The sequence below is a fragment of the Callithrix jacchus genome, chromosome 9 (assembly GCF_049354715.1).
Source record: "Callithrix jacchus isolate 240 chromosome 9, calJac240_pri, whole genome shotgun sequence".
NCBI classification, from domain to species: Eukaryota; Metazoa; Chordata; class Mammalia; order Primates; family Cebidae; genus Callithrix; species Callithrix jacchus.
Genome location: NC_133510.1, coordinates 73,707,878 through 73,724,591, shown reverse-complemented (window position 1 = coordinate 73,724,591; position 16,714 = coordinate 73,707,878). Strand labels below are relative to the sequence as shown.

General features: G+C 39.6%; 1 long non-coding RNA gene and 1 pseudogene across 1 annotated transcript in view; one reads left to right on the top strand and one right to left on the bottom strand.

Annotated features, from left to right (window-relative positions):
• Nucleotides 1-16,714, top strand: part of LOC118144265 (uncharacterized) — a 437,346-nt gene that overhangs the window by 410,660 nt on the left and 9,972 nt on the right. The window lies entirely within an intron of this gene.
• On the bottom strand, nt 136-2,939 carry LOC100413820 (ATP-dependent 6-phosphofructokinase, muscle type pseudogene; annotated as a pseudogene).

Genomic DNA, 16,714 nt, shown 5'->3' with positions numbered 1-16,714 from the left:
CTCATGTGCTTTTGAATCACCTACTTCTCTTTCTTCCTGGTCTTGTCCCAGATATTTCTTGGTCTATAATTTATTGTTGATGTGCCCCAATGTTCTCTCTTTTCTCTTCTGACTTTCCTGCCTAGGGTAATTTGATTTCTTTTCTTTTTTTTTTTTTTTTTTTTTTGACCAGTTGGCATTTATTATTGTAGTTACAGTTTGTCACCATAGTAAAAGGAGTAGAGGAACCAGAACTCTTTGTTGTCACAAAGAAATAAATAAAGCTTATTTTTCGGAAAATTCTAACTGAGTAAGTGATATCTAGCAGTAGCACTAGAGGTGCCCAGCCTTGTGTGACAGATGAAGCTGGGATAGGAGTCATGTTAAATTCTACCTAAAAGAAGCTTCCATCCAGTGCCCCCTCTTCCAGCTCCTGGCCAGAACTGATCATGGCTTCAAGGTACAGAATAAAAGGACACCTAATGAAAAAAAAACAGCTAAAACACTGACAAGATGTGGACTTATCAGGGGGTGAGCTGACCATGATCAGGTAATCTGTTCCCCTCACTCCAGAGAGGTTTAGACGCCAGCTTCCCCAGACAGCTTCCGACTGATGTGCCCCAGGTGGGCATGGTCTGAGGTGTCCAAGTCAGTCTCACACTTGGCCAGGATTTTGAGGATGGGCCTCAGTTTCAGCCACCACTGCTCCTTGGGGATTTGATGCTCAAAATTCGTTTGGTCCTTTAGCTCAGTCACTGGTTGGAAGACCAGAGCCCTCTTACGCATCCCCAGAACACAGCCAGAGTCCTGAGTATTGGCAAAAATCTGCCCATTACGGTAACTCTCTTTGATTTTTCCCAGACATCTAGTTCATAGCGTTGGCGCCCATCTTAGTGGCAAAATTCCTATCAAATGGAGTTGGGCTCCCACCCTGCTGCATGTGACCAAGCACATTCTTTCTGCTGTCGAAGATGCCCTTTCCCTCCTCGGAGTACAGGTTGAAAATGAAGTCAGTGGTATAGTTCTTATTGCACTTTTCATTCCTTAACACCAAGCTCCTTTTCACAGTTGTTTTCATCTTTTGCACCAGATGTTCAACATTTGCCTGCAGGTCTCAAATGGTGAAGGGCTCCTCAAAAATGTAGGCAGCATCAGCCCCAGCTGCCAGTCCAGCCATGGTGGCCAGGTAGCCACAGTAGCCACCCATGGTCTCGATGATAAACACCCGACGCTTGGTGCCAGCTCCTGACTGCTTGATGTGGTCACAGGTCGTACAGATAGTATTGAGTGCTGTGTCAGCCCCAGTGCTAAAGTCTGAGCCAGGGACGTTGTTGGAGACTGTAGCAGAAATGACCACAAATGGGATGCAGAGCTCATCAAACTGCTTCCTGCCCTCCATTAGCTCCAGACCCCCTGTGTATGCCTCAAAGCCCCCAGTGATGATGAGGCCCTGGATGTTAAACTTAGTTATATTGGCCCTGATCTGCTCAAAGCTCTTCTTGAGTAGAGTCCTTTTAGTCCCAAGTTTAGAACCACCTTGGCCAGTCCAGCCCCCAACATAGCTCCAGCCGGCTTCCTCTATCTGCCCGTTGGCCAGCCCTTGAAACCATCACAGACAACAAGTACTCGGTTGCCCTGGATGAGGCCAATCCTCACAGTGGAGTGAACAGCAGCATTCAGGCCTGCAGCCGGGGCCCCCACGTTCATCACAGCCACTGTGTGTGAACCACTCTTAGATACTGGCGGTCTGACATGAGCTAGAAGCTTGTACACCTCCCAGTTGTTCATGAAGCTCCGGCCTCTCAGCTTCATGGCTTCATCAAATTTCTTGTCATCCATAGCCTTGGTCACATCTTTAGTCACCTGGACACTTTCCATGAGGGGCAGGCGCACAGCCTAGTTCCCAGAGAGGCTCAGTACACAGGCTGGGGTATCTAGAGTCCCCTCCAAAAGTGCCATCACTGCTTTGACACCCATACTGCTGCCCAGAATTCTGTCAAAGGCCAATGGCGTCTCACCCCTCTGCACATGCCCCAAGACAGTGACCCGGGTGTCCTATCCCAAACGTGTTGCCACCAGATTCTTGATGTCTTCTGAGGTGATTGGTTTTCCATTCTTGTCAATTGCACCCTCAGCCAAAATGATGATGTTGAGATGAGAACCACGGGTCCTTGTCTCGCTGAGTTGGTGACAAAGGTGTTCCTCCCAGTCATCATCTGGTGGACATTCAGGAATAAAAACCCAGTCGGCCCCACAGGACAGAGAGGTAACAAGGGCCAGATATCCATAGTGGCGGCCCATCACTTCTAACACAAATGTCCTCTGGTGGCTCTGAGCAGTGGTAGTGATGGCATCTACAATTTCTATGATCCGGTGCAGGGCAGAGTCAGTGCCAATGGTCATATCAGTGCCACAGAGGTCATTGTCAATTGACCCAACCAGGCCCACAATGTTCAGGTAGCTGGACTTCATAGCCTCCTCATCTGTGATCTTACCTGCTTTCTGGAGGTCACTCAATAAGTCACTACACTCAGAACAGAAGGTGTCAGCCCCAGTGAGCTGCCATCACCCCCAATGACACAGAGATTGGTGATCCCACGTTTCACCAGGTTGTAGGCAACTTGGAGTCGTCCTTCTTGTTCCCGAAAGTCCTTGCACCGGGCACTTCCAATCACTGTGCCTCCCAGCTGAAGCATCATCGAAACGCTCTCCCAGGTGGCTTCCCTGGTGTGACCACCATCCACCAGGCCTTGATAACCCTCATGGACAAACAAGACATGGGCACCGGTGAAAATACCAACTTGAACCACTGCCCAGACAGCAGCATTCATACCTTGGGCATCTCCACCAGAAGTTAAGACAGCGATGGCTTTGCCAATCCCCAAGGTTTTGGCTGCTTCATGGGTCATGATCCACTCTTTTAGTCTCAGCTCTCCTCCACCACTGCTTTCTCGCAGATTTCTTTTTAAGGCTTCAACTACCACCTTGCTACTCAAGGTTCGTAAATCTTCCTCAGTGTTTAGACTTTTTGCTTGGGCTCCTCTGTTTGATATCTTTCTTCTGGATGTTTTCACTTCAAATTCAATGTGTCCATAATCAAGCTCATATTTCCTCTAAATCTGCTTGTTCATGCTTTTTTCAACTTCAGTGAATGATATTGCATCTCCTATAACTTAAAATAGAAAGTTTAATATATGTCACCTTAAAATCAGTGGTCTATAGTAGCCCTTTATCTGAGTTCTATAAACTATACTTCCTTCATATTCTCTATGTGTGAATGTGTGTGTGTGTGTGTGTGTGTGTGTGTGTGTGTGTGTGTGTGTGTTGTTCCTCTACCTCTCCAGTATTGCTGCCTTGGTTTAGGTCATTATTATCTCTTATCTGCCCTATTCCCATAGTTTCTTAATGATTATCCTAATGCAATTCTTAATGCAGATTCAATAATCTGTAGATTGCTATTATCCAAATGTTGGATTTCTTTGATTTCCAATATTGAATCTGTATCCGAATACAGGTTCAGTAATCTGTAGATTGCTTTAGATAGTATGGTCATGTGCATGTTACTGATTCTTCTAATCTATGAGCATGGAATGTATTTCCATTTCTTTTTATCATCTATAATTTCTTTCAGCAGTGTTTACAGTTCTCTTTGTAGTCTGTAATCTATCATCCATAATGCAATTATAAAAATAAAGATCATAGTCCAATTTATTTAAATAGCTTTTAGGGCAGAAGTGGTTTTTGGTTACATAGATCAATTGTATAGTAATAAAGTCTGATATTTTATTGCATCTATCACCTGAGTAGTGTATGTTGTATCCAACAGGTATATATTTACTCCTTGCTCTCCTCCCACCCTCTCCCATTTTAAGTCTCCAAAGTCCATCATACCATTCTGTATGCCTTTGCATACCCGTAGCTTAGCTCCCAATTATAAGTGAGAACATACAGTATTTAGTTTTCCCTTCCTGAGTTCCTTCACTTAGAATAGTGGCCTCCAGCTCCATCAATTTGCTGCAAAAGGCATTATTTTATTATTTTTTGTGTCCGAGTAGTATTCTATGGTATATATAATTTTCTTCATCTACTCATCAGTGGATGGGCAATTAAGTTGGTTCCACATTTTTGCAATTGTGAATTGTGTTGTGATAAACATACCCATTCAGGTGTCTTTTGATATAATGACTTTTTTGGGGGGGGGAAATTACCCATTAGAGGGACTGCTGTATTGAATAGTAGATTTATTTTTAGTTCTTTAAGAAGTCTCCATACTGTTTTCCACAGAGGTTGTACTAATTTACATTCCCACCAGCAGTGTATAAGTGTTCCTTTTCACCACATCCACACCAAGATCTGTATATATATATATTTTTTGTTTTTAGTAATGGCCACTTTGGATGAGGTAAGGTGGTATTACACTGTGGTTTTAATTTGCAATTCCTTGATGATAAGTGGTGTTGAGCATTTTTTCATATATTTGTTGACCTGTTTTATGTCTTCTTTTGAGAAATCTCTGTATGTCATTTGCCTACTATTTGGTGGAATTATTTTTTTTTCCTTGCTGATTTGTTTGAGTTCCTTGTAGACTCTGGATATTAGTCTTTTGTCAGATGCATAGTTTGTAAACATTTTCTGCCACTTGGTAGGTTGTCTCTTTACTCTGGTGTTTATTTGTTTTGACGCAGAGAGGCTTTTTTAGTTTAACAGGATCCCATTTATTTAGTTTTGTTTTTGTTGCGTTTGCTTTTGGGGTCTTAGTCATAAATTCTTTTCTGGCCAATGTCAAGAAGAGTTTTTTTCTATGTTTTCTTCTAGAATTTTTATGTTTTCTGGTTATAGATTTAGTTCTTTGGTATACTTTGAGTTGATTTTTGTATATGGTGAAAGATAGGGGTCTAGTGTTATTCTCATATATATGGCTATTCAGTTTTCCCAGACCCATTTATCAAATAGGATGTGCTTTCCCCAGTTTGTGTTTTTGTATGCTTTATTAAAGATCAGTTGGTTGTAGAATTTGGCTTTATTTCTGGGTTCTCTATTCTGTTCCATTGGTTTATGTAACTGCTTTTACACCAATACCATGCTGTCTTGGTAACTGTAGCCTTGTAGTATAATTTGAAGTCAGGGAATGTGATACATCTAAATTTATTTTTTTTCGGGGCTTGGGATCACTTTGATTATTTTAGCTCTTGATTCCATATGCATTTGATGATTGCTTTTTCTAATTCTGTGAAAAAAATGATGCTGGTATTTTAATTGGAAATGTTTTGAATTTGAAGATTGCTTTCAATAGTATAGTCATTTACATAATATTGATTCTTCTAATCCATGAGCATGGGATGTATTTCCATTTGTTTGTGTCATCTATGATTTCCTTCATCAGTGTTTTATAGTTCTCTTTGTAGAGACCTTTCACCTTGGTTAAATAAATTCCTAGGTATTTTATTTTATTTTTTGTAGCTATTGAAAAAGGGATTGAATTCTCGATTTGATTCTCAGCTTGGTCATTTTTGATGTATAGAAGTGCTGCCTCTTTAGGTACATTGATTTTGTAACCTAAGACATTGCTGAATTCATTTATCAATTCTAGAAGTCTTTTGGACAAGTCTTTAGTGTTTTCTAGATATGTAAGAATATTATTGACCTATGGAGATAGTTTGACTCCTCTTTTCCAATTTGAATGCCTTTAATTTCTTTCTCTTGTCTGATTGTTCTGGCTAGGACTTCCAGTACTGTTGAACAGAAGTAAATGTAGGCATCCTTGTCTTGTTTCAGTTCTTGGGGGAATGCTTTCAACTTTTTTCCATTCAGGATGATGTTGGCTTTATGTTTGTCACATAGAGTTTTTATTATTTTAATGTATGTTCTTTCTATGCCTAGTTTGTTGAGGTTTTTTTTTTTTTTTTATCATGAATGGATAGTGACTTTTACCAAATGCTTTTTCTACATCTGGTGTGATGGTCATATGGCTTGGCTTTTAATTCTGTTTTTGTGATATATTGCATTTATTGACTTGTGTATGTTAAAACATCTCTGCATCCCTAGGAAGAAACCTACTTGATTATGGTATATTATCTTTTTGATGTGATGTTGAATTTGATGTACTAGTATTTTGTTGAGAATTTTTATATCTATGTTCATCAAGGAAATTGGTCTATAGCTTCCTTTTTTTGTTATGTCCTTCCCTGGTTTTGGTATCAGAGTGACACTGACTTGATAGAGTTAGTTAGGGAGGATTCCCTTTTTCTTACTCTTTTGGAATAATTTCGGTAGGATTGGTACAAATTCTCCCTTCAATATCTGGTAGAACTCAGCTGTGAATCCATCTGGCCCTGGGTTTTTTTTGGTTGTTGTTGGCAACTTTTTTTTATTATTACTGATTCAATCTCACTACTTGTTTTTGGTCTGTTCAGGATTTCCATATCATGCTGGTTCAATCAAGGACAGTTTTATGTTTCCAAGAATTTATCCATTCCCTTTAGATTTTCTAGTTTGTGTATATAGACATGTTCATGGTAGACATGAATAAAATTTGTATTTTTTGTATTCCTGTGGTATTGGTTGTAATGGCTCCATTTTCATTTCTCGTTGAACTTATTTGAATTTTCTCTCTTTTCTTTGTTAATCTAACTAATGGTATATCAATTTACTTTATTTTGTCAAAGAATCAACTTACTGTTTCATTGATCTTTTGTACTTTTTGTTTCAAATTAATTTTGTTCTGCTCTGATCTTTGTTACTTCTTTTCTTCTGCTAGCTTTGGGTTTGGTTTGTTCTTGTTTCTCTAGTTCCTTGAGGCATGACATTAGGTTGTGAATTTGTGATCTTTTGAATTTTTTCATGTAGGTACTTAGCACTATAAACTTTCCTCTTGGCATTGCTTTTGTTGTACCCCAGAGGTTTTGATAACTTGTGTCACATTATCATTTATTTAGAAGAATTTTTCAATTTCAATCTTGATTTCACTGTTAACCCTAAAATCAATCAGGAGCAGATTGTTTAATTTCATGTATTTGTATTGTTTTGAGGGTTCCTTTTGGTGTTGATTTCTAGTTTTATTCCATTGTGGTCTTAGAAGATACTTAATATGACTTCAATTTTTTAAAATGTATTGAGACTTGCTTTGAGTCCTAGTGTGTATGATCTGTCTTACAGAATGTTCCATATGCCAATGAGAAGAAATTATGTTCTGCAGATCTTGGGTAGAATGTTCTGTAAATATTGATTAGGTCTGTTTGCTACAGTTTAGTTTACCTCTAGTGTTTCTTCATTGACTTGTTGGATAATCTGTCTCCTACCAGAATTATTTTTCTGACTCCTTCTCACTTGGGTAGATGATTTTTAATTATTCCTGATTTTATTTTTGATTTGACTGTAGCTTTTTCATTGTCCACCCCCCCACATTGAGAATTGACCTTAATGTTTATAATTTATTGTAGCCTAATGTGGCTCTTGGGGCTTACAGGGGAAAAAATTCTGTATGAGTTCCTTGGTTATAGAAAGTCTTTGTATGATGCCTTTCTCAGATGCTGGTGACAGTAGCAATGTGTTAGGTGTGTGAGCATGTTCACTGTCTCCCACGGGGTTGGAATTGCAGAGGTCTCTTGGTTCTTATCTTCTTCCCTAGTGGTGTACATTTATTTATTGATTTCTTTTTCCTTAGTATTTTACTTACTTGGTTGAACAGTTCAGGCTTCAGGCCAGTAGGGGAGATGTCTATGGGTAAAAACCAGTTGTAGCTAAAGCAGGTGGGTAAATGCAATACCCAGTGGTTGTTAGATGGCCCAGCCTTAATAGAGGTGGCTGGGGAGCTATCAGTGAAATGCACAGATGTCTTTCATGGGAAAGGGAGGGCACCACCTCAGCACCCCTTCCAGGCCTGCTAGAAAGTCATTCACCTCCCATTCATACTCCTGACCCAGTGTTCTGGGTATTCAGATCAGAAACATACCTTTTTCATCTGCAAAAATGTTGATGCTCCATGAAGGGAGGGATCATGACTCTATCTCTTGTGCAAGCCTGAACCTGGGGGGCATTCCTTCTGTGGAGATTCACTCACCCTGAAGTGTTCCAGAAAGGCAGTCTATAGGTACACCAATGCCAGGGCCCTGAAGTGTGGAGTGGTGGATGAGTGGGGGAAAGAAGTCTTCTCTAAGGGCCTCCATGAGCACCAGGGCTGCCTGGCTGTTGAAGCTGAGCCACAGATTTTCCCTGTTAAGCTCAGCACTGCATCTTTGCCTGTATGAAAGACATTCCATCAGATGGAAATTTCTGTTACTCAAAGCCTGCTATCTGGATTCATTTGCTCCATGTGGCACCCCCTTAATGTGGTACACTCCCTCTCCCCCTGAGAGTAGGAGTCCCTGAAAACCAGATTATTGTGAATGCTGCTCCTCCTCTGGGTCTAGCCACTCAGTGGGTCTGTTCTACTTGAGTCTGGTGCTCGGGAATACCTGGCAGTGGGTGTCAGCTTCATCTCTTCTGGGTGTGGCAGGAGAGTGACATAGACTATGTGAGAGTCTTTGGTTATAAATAGCCTTCATATGTTGGCTTTCTCCAAGGCCAGTTGTAGTAATGAGCTGGGCATGTTGACAGACTCAGGACCTTCTGGTAAACCAGAATGATGCAGGCAATTACGATAGCCAAGGATATGCACAAGTTTTCTTCTTCCTGGATACTATGTTATTCTAGCTGCAGATGCTGTGATGGACTGTGATGGACTGTGTTGGTTGTCCTCCAGCCAGGAGATGGCACTTGCAAAAGAGCACCAGCTATGGCGGTATCAGTGGGGCTGGTGCTTACCCAGGGGAGGTACTCTGGTTTCTCAAGCAATGGGTGGGACCATCGAGCTCCCCCAAATTTCCATCTTTTGTGTTAAGCTACTAGGCTAGGTGGAGGTTCAAAGCCATGTAAGGGCTGGGTCCAGCAAGTCTTTGCTCTGGCTCTCCACGCGTAAGGCAAGCAGCAGTCCCAGTGGAGATGGCAGGGCTGGCTTAATGTTCCAGGAGGAGGGCAGCTACCTCCTCCTTACAGCAGAGTACTCATAGAGAGTAGGGAGTAGAAGGCAGCAGTAAGCCCCTTCCAACTCCCACACACTTGGCACGGGAGGTGTCATAGCTGCAGTGTTCCACTAGCAACAGCTAGCTAGATGGTTCCAGACAGTCTGTGCTCAGAACTCGAAACTGAGCCATAAGCCATGAGCCTTTGCCAGGAAGACAGCAACTGGGGCTTTAGGTCACACCCCTCGCAGTCGGCCGGCTCCTGCGCTTGTTGCTGTAGCACACTTCCCATCTGCCCCTTGGTTCTGGCAAAGGAGTTTGTCCTTACTTGACATTCTCACCTGGGAGCTTCTCTCAACCTGTGACAGCCTAAGTCAGGTGGCAGACTTCTGGGAGGTCCCCTGTGATGAAGGATCAGGAATGGCTTCCCTCAGTCCCCACTGGAGGATGAGAGGCCACGCCAAGCACGTCCAGATGCAGCTCCTTCCCCACTGCTCACTAGATCAGCTCCCCTGCTGGGTAGGAGGAGGGCCTTCTCCATGGCCTGGATTGCCAGGTTCCCTGGTGGAAGGGTATATCCCAGAAGCAGATTTCCCCCTGTACATGCTGGAGACACAGTTTTCAGCCTGGCTCACAGTGCAGGCTGCAGCCTGCAGCTTGTTTCAAAGCATCTGTGGTTTCTTTCAGTATTCCTGTTAAGTTACTCTGTTGCTTCTTGGGAAAAAAAAAAAAAGCTCACAGTGTGAATCTCTATAATCTATTTTGTCTTTGCAAATGGGAGAGAGGTACTAACAATGCCTCTCATCCTCCATCTTGGGAGAGAAAAAAACAACCAAACTGTAGTTCTTTTTAAAAAGCAAAATGGATCATGGTTTTCTCCAGCTTTAACTTCTTTGTCAGTTTTTCATTCATCAAAGATATAAACACTTTTAGTTTGGCCTGAGAGGTGCTCTGTGTCCTGTTGTCTTCCTAGCAATGCGGATTTTGGTATGTTGGCCCATGTGGCTCTCTGGAAAGCGCCTGCTCCAACCTGCAGATGTACAGCAGTCCTCTTTTAAAATTCATCTTAGCTTTCTCCTCCAGTTTCCCACCCTCACCCCTCACCCAAGGTAAAATTAAGGACTCTATCTTTTGTGGGAAGATAGCAAAGTCCAGAGATTGGAGTATGGGCTCTGGAATCAGACTTAGGCCTAAATTCTGGCTCTGCCATGTAGGATATGTGGAATCTTGGATGTGTTTCTTTAATTTTTTTTGTGCCTCAGATTCCTCATCTGTAAAACGGGTTTGTAATTGAACTTAGAATGTGGAGCTATGAGGTTTAAAGGAAACAATCGTATAAGAAGCATTTATAAGGACAGGCATAAAAGCACTTACCGAAGGTTATTCATTGTTCCTTTTACTCTTTTGTTCTCTATAAACCTTTATTATAACTCCTCTGACACTTTTAACCCTCATTTTTTTACATATGTCTCTCCTTGTAGTGTTTTAGGCTTTCCAAGGACAGGGATTATGTATGATTCACTTCTGTGTCCCCAGAGACTAGCCTTCTGTGTTGCATACAGGAACATGTTAGTATATATTTGTGGACGAATGAGTTTGGTAATAACAGTGGAAAGTATATGTACTATTTGTGTAATAGGGAAAATTTTGTGCGTCAGTGGAAAATTGGATTGGTTAGAACAATCTCTTCTAGGTTATCTGATTCTGATTTTATGGAAGCTCTATGCTTTCATTGACTTTGAGATATTTTACAAGCTGTAAACCGTAGATAATTGATAGTAATGAATAATAATTGTTGTTTTGGACATTCAACTAGATTCAGCCCAGTAGAGTTTCAGTTCCCTTTCTTCTTTATTCTGGAAGTGGCAAGAATTTTGCCTCCATTTGATAATCGTGACCCACAAATTGTTTTTCTTTGACTTCTCCTTTGAATTGCTTGTAGCCTCTTACTAATTCATTAGTAATAACAAATAAAATATTTAATACAAATTCACTTGACATTTGTATGAGATTCATATTATCTTTATTTTTAAAATTAATCATTTAACATTGCTCAACACTTATGATGATTTTATACATTTCAAAATATTTTATATGATAAACTGTAAGGGTCACACTCTAGATGTAATCTGAAACCATCCTTTCTAAGAGACATCAAGGTTATCATTCAAAATTAATAAAACACATTAGTCATTTCAGGCTAAGTTTGGGACTTTTTGTCTAATGGGAGGCTGGTTTCTAGGTCTTTGTGCTAAAACTTGCACAACTTTTCTAACAACTCGTCCCCTCCCATGAGGCAGACAACAAAGACAAAAGTCTTTTAAGTATGTAGAGAATCATATGGGGCCCTTATGGAGCTCTGCGCATATGGAATCAGAGATGTAGGAATAGTCTTAAGGATTATGGAAAAGAAGATTTGGCAGAATAATAAAGGAAGGAAAATTATATCTTGAACAGCTTTTCAATCTTTATCAAATTATAACTATTACAAAGGACATTTAACCATAAAAAGTCCACATTAATTGGATCCATTACCTTCTTGAAAATTACAAAGTATAAATTATAAAAATCTACTAAAGGTAAGCACATAAATTGAGGACTGGCCACACAAAAAAACTCTAATTTGGACTAACTGAAGAAAAGAATCAGTCTAAGTTAGTGGCATTATTTATTTATGGCAGACTTTTTCAAGAAATGCAAATTTGCAAAGTTCAAGTGTTACAGAATAAGATCTTGCCTTGCTTTAATGAGAAAACTTGTCGTTTGTAATCAACCCATTAATTGTATACAAATGTATATGGTTAAAGCTGCTCAAAACAACACGTTTCCTTCATTAAATTAAACATTCTGCTTGCTTACATGTTGATTACATTTTTACTTGCTTCACAGAACAAATGTAAAATTCCTAATTATCAGGACATACATTAGCAAAGATGCTGAGTTTTTTATGAGATTTTCTCTATGTTGTATATAATGTTCTACCTATTTCCCTCTTCTTTAAAGATGTAACTGCTGATGCTTATTATTTAAGTGTCTATTAGTGTTCAGTGATCTGTAGGCTTTTAAAGGCTGGTTAAAAAGCATATAAGGTCAACAGCCATAGCAATAACAAGAACCGTCACTTACTGAGCATTTACAATGCATCAGAACTCTGCCAAACCCTTTATATGTAAACTCTCATAAGAACACCCATTTTGCAGATAAGGTAAAATACTTTTGCTTTCCCTGATTAATTGTTCACTCCTCCTCCCTGCCCCTCCACTCTTTTTGCATGACTGGCTTATTTTTCTTATCCAGTAAAACTACCTCCCAACAGGAGGTTTTCTAGACCATGCAATCTAAGTAGGTTCTTACAGATATCAACTTTCCTGTCACGTTGTGCTTTTCCTTTATGGCACTTACCTTGACTTGTAAATATAAATTGATTTGCTTGTTTATTTGCTTTCCATTTATGCCCTGCTAGACTGCAAAATCTACCAGGACTGAGATTGCTTTTGCTCTGTTGACTATTGTCTTATTAGGAATTTAAAAGGTATTTGTTGAATAGACAAAATATTTGCTGAGCTGGTAAAAAGCAAATACTTTAAAACCCAGAACTTTGTGAAGATAAAGCCCATACTTTTGCCAAAAGCCTTTGGTTTGCATCTCTCTTTGGATAGCTAGTTATCACCTTTGTTTTGCTCCTTCACCTCACAGTCTCTGTGATGGAGCCATCTTGTCTTCCTGCAAGCTGAGCTGCCTTGCTTGTTAGTTTCTGGAAAAAAGTTGTGAACCGTTCATTCTTGAAAACATTGTGTTATTCTTATCTCAGTGGACACTGTTATCACTCTGCTGTCTGTTAGCTTAATTGAAACCTGCCCTCTTGAGAGGGGTGGGTTGTGCAAGGTGGCTTAATGACAAGCAATACTTACGTGAAAGCACTCAAAGGATGTCAAACAGGAAAGTTGAGGAAGGATTTTAGTTGAGATAAAAGGGATGAAAAGAGGGATGTTGAAAAGTCAGAATGCAGGTTTTGATTTTGCTTTTCTACTTTCATATTAGGTTAAAATATTACAGCAGGTTTAATAAAAGGAAGCACTGGGTTGTATCAAATACCAGGAAGGTCTAAAAAAATCTCTGATTATTATAGTGACGAAAAAGGTTGGAGAGTTGAGAAACAATTGTTTTATTGATAAAAGATGGTTGTTTATTAAAATTTTACCATCTTCTCTCTCTAGAAATTCCTGAGGAAAATGCAAAAATCATAATATTTATATATTCTTTCATTCACTTCATATTTGCTAGACATAGTCCTTGCTTAGTGTAAGAAACACAAAATTGAGATATAGGCCCTAGTTTTTTACACACTAATAAAGAGAAAATGTAAACAGACAATTTTATAGAGAGTACTTAAATTGAGTTATGGGGAAAAAGTGCTAGAAGAGTTTTGGAGAAGGAAAGGATTCATTTTAAAAATGTTGCATGTGAGAGGTATCATTTGATTTAATGCCTGAACAAATAGGTCTGATTGTATCAATGAATTTGTTGATATGGGCATAGCATTTGAGACAGAGAGGCTGAAAGGAATGAAATATAGAGCTAAACAAGAAAAAGGGCAAAAAGATTTGTATTGGTTGGTATGAATAATACATGATGGGAAGCTTTAGAATTAAGATTATAAAGGTTATTTGGGAGACAGATATTTAAAGGTCTTGATGCTCTGCTAAGGAGGTGATATTTTGTTTAGGTAATAGAGAACAATTACATATATTTTTTCTAAGTATAAGGAGCTTTTTAAAAATACAGTACTTATTGTGGCAATTCACCATGACCTGGAGAGATGAAAGATTATTTTGGAAGAAAATTCTCCATGGGTCTCTCACATTTCTACATATCCTCTGAGCAGAGGGGTTGACAAATTTTGTTCCACACTACCTTTTCAAGAATGTTTATATAGCAAACAGTCCTGGAAGATAAAAATAGTGTCTCCTGTATAGGAGAAGAAAAGGTCCCGCTTTAAAAGATTTAGAGTTTTCTAAGCTCAGGGTCCTTCTATGTGATACAAATTTACTGCATACTCACCATCCACTTGGGCTTCTGGGCATCTCTCCATGGGACTTGGGGAACAGAGAACCCAGACAAACATGAAGCTTGTAAAACTAGCCTTGCCATGAATTATAAGGTCATTTGTGTCTTACCAGTGAGTTTCATGTCTTTTGACAGCAACCATCAAACTATGGGAGGTTAACTTGTTAGTCTGCAAGTAGGATAAAACCTTAGAGCTTTCACAGTTTGCAACAGACTGAAATCTTAAAGTTCAAGGAAGCAGTGATTGTAAAAATTCAGTAAGGCACAGTAAGGTATTAGTGGTGTATACAAGGCTAAAGTTGCTCCAGAAGTGACAACATGTGTCAGTAAAGTGGGAAAATAAACTAGTTAAAAAAAACAATAACAGTTTTTGGGCCTCCATTTCACATAGGATGATGTTTGTCTCAATAAAAACAAACTTGATAAAGAGAATAAAAAGACCAGCCATAGGAGGAGAAAATACTTGTAAAACACCTATCTGGCAAAAGACTGGCCTCCAAAATATACAAAGAACTCTTGAAACTGAGAAATAATAAAACAAACAATCCAATTAAAAACTGGCCAAAAGATTTATAAAGACCTCACAAAAGAAGATATACAGATAGCAAGTAAACCTATGAAAAGGCGTTCAACATCATAGTGGGGAATTGCAAGTTAAAACAACAGGGAAATACTAGAATGGTTAAAATAAAAAACACTGACAGTACCAAGTGCTGATAAGGATGCGGATCATTAAGAACTCCTACTTATTGCCCGTAGGCATGTGAAAATGTACAACCACTTTGGAAGATGGTTTGATAGTTTCTTACAAAACTAAACATGCTCTTAACATACAATCCAGCAATTGTGTTATTTGTTATTTACCTAAATGTGTTAAAAACTATGACTGTATAAAAACCTTCACATGACTGTTTATAGCAACTTTGTTCATAGTGGCCAAAACTGGGAAACACCCAATATGTCCTTCAATATGGGACTGGATAAACAAACTATTTTTTTCTTTTCAAATGGAGTCTTGCTCTTATTGCCCATGGTGTAATGCAATTGCATGATCTCAACTCACTGCAACCTCTGCCTCCTGGGTTCAAGTGATTCTCCTGCCTCAGCCTCCTGAGTAGCTGGGACTACAGGGGTGCACCACCACGCCCAGCTAATTTTTTGTAATTTTAGTAGAGATAGGGTTTCTCCATCTTGGTCGGGCTAGTCTCAAACTCCCAACCTCAAGTGATCTGCCCACCTCGACCTCCCAAAGTGCAGGGATTACAGGAGTGCCACTGCACCTGGCCACTACAGTACATTTATACAATGAGATATTAATCAGCATTAAAAACAAATTGCTGAGCTACAAGAACACATGGAGGAAACTTAAAGGCACATTACTAAGGGAAAGAAGGCAATCTGAAAATGCTACACACTGTGTGATTCCAATTGTATGACATTTTGTAAAAGGCAATACTATGGGCTAGGTGGCTCATGCCTGTAATCCAGAAACGTTTCGAGGCAGAGGAGGGTGGATCACAAGGTCAGGAGTTTGAGACCAGCCTGGCCAACATGGTGAAACCCTGTCTCTACTAAAAATACAGAAATTAGTCAGGCGTGGTGGTGGTTGCCTGTAGTCTCAGCTACTTGGGAGCGTGAGGCAGGAGAATCGTTTGAACTCAGGAGGCAGAGGTTGCAGTGAGCCAAGATTGCACCATTGCACTCCAGCCTGGGTGACAGGGCAAAACTCTGTTTCAATAATAATAATAATAATAAAGGCAATACTATGGAGACAAAAAAAAAAGATCAGTGGTTGCTGAGGGTGGAGGAGGTTGGGAGTGGAAGGAGAGAGCATAGGAGATTTTTAGGTCAATGAAACCTCTCTGTATCATGCTGCAAGGTGGGTGTCTTACACAGCTGTCAGTATCCATAGAATGAAACAAAAAGAATGAACTTCAAAGTAAACTTTATTTAGCTCTAATATATCAATATTAGCTCATTAATAATAACAAGTATACCACAGTAATTCAAGATGATAATAACTGGGGAAACTGTGTGGGAGGTTGGAGAGATAATATATGGGAACTCTCTTTCTGCCCAATTTTCCTGTAAACCTGCAACTGCTCTAAAAACTGAAGTCTATTAATTACAAAAAAATAGTAAAGATAGAAGGTGATGCTGGGTTATTTGGAGAAACAAATCAGTCTAATTTGATAGCCTTGGGTTTGAAGTCCTGAGACATGTGAAGATACCAGTATGGCACATAAATTAAACAGAGGAAAAAGTGACTCACTAGGAAGGACAACAAAACACTGGGCAAAACAGTATCAAAATTGAGAACAGTTACCTACCCCAGTGGGAATTGAGGGACCACCCACATTCAAAGTACTGCTTGTGTCTGGCTGTTAAACCTCAGGAAAGACAGAAAAATGCTGGGGCTGAAACCTGGAGGATCTTTAAGAGGAACGAACCCTCTCCCTTTGCTGTTCACACTAGCTTCTAGCTTCAGCAGAAGCGACTCTTTTTTTCCAGATCTTTTTCTTTCTGGATAATAGTCTAACATGTACCAAATTGGCCTTTTTACTCAGAAATATTTGAAATAAAAAATCAAAGCATAAAACAAATAAAACCCCTGTCCTAGAATGGGTGCTCATAGAAGAGTGTTCTTGAATATGTATCTGCCTGCTTGT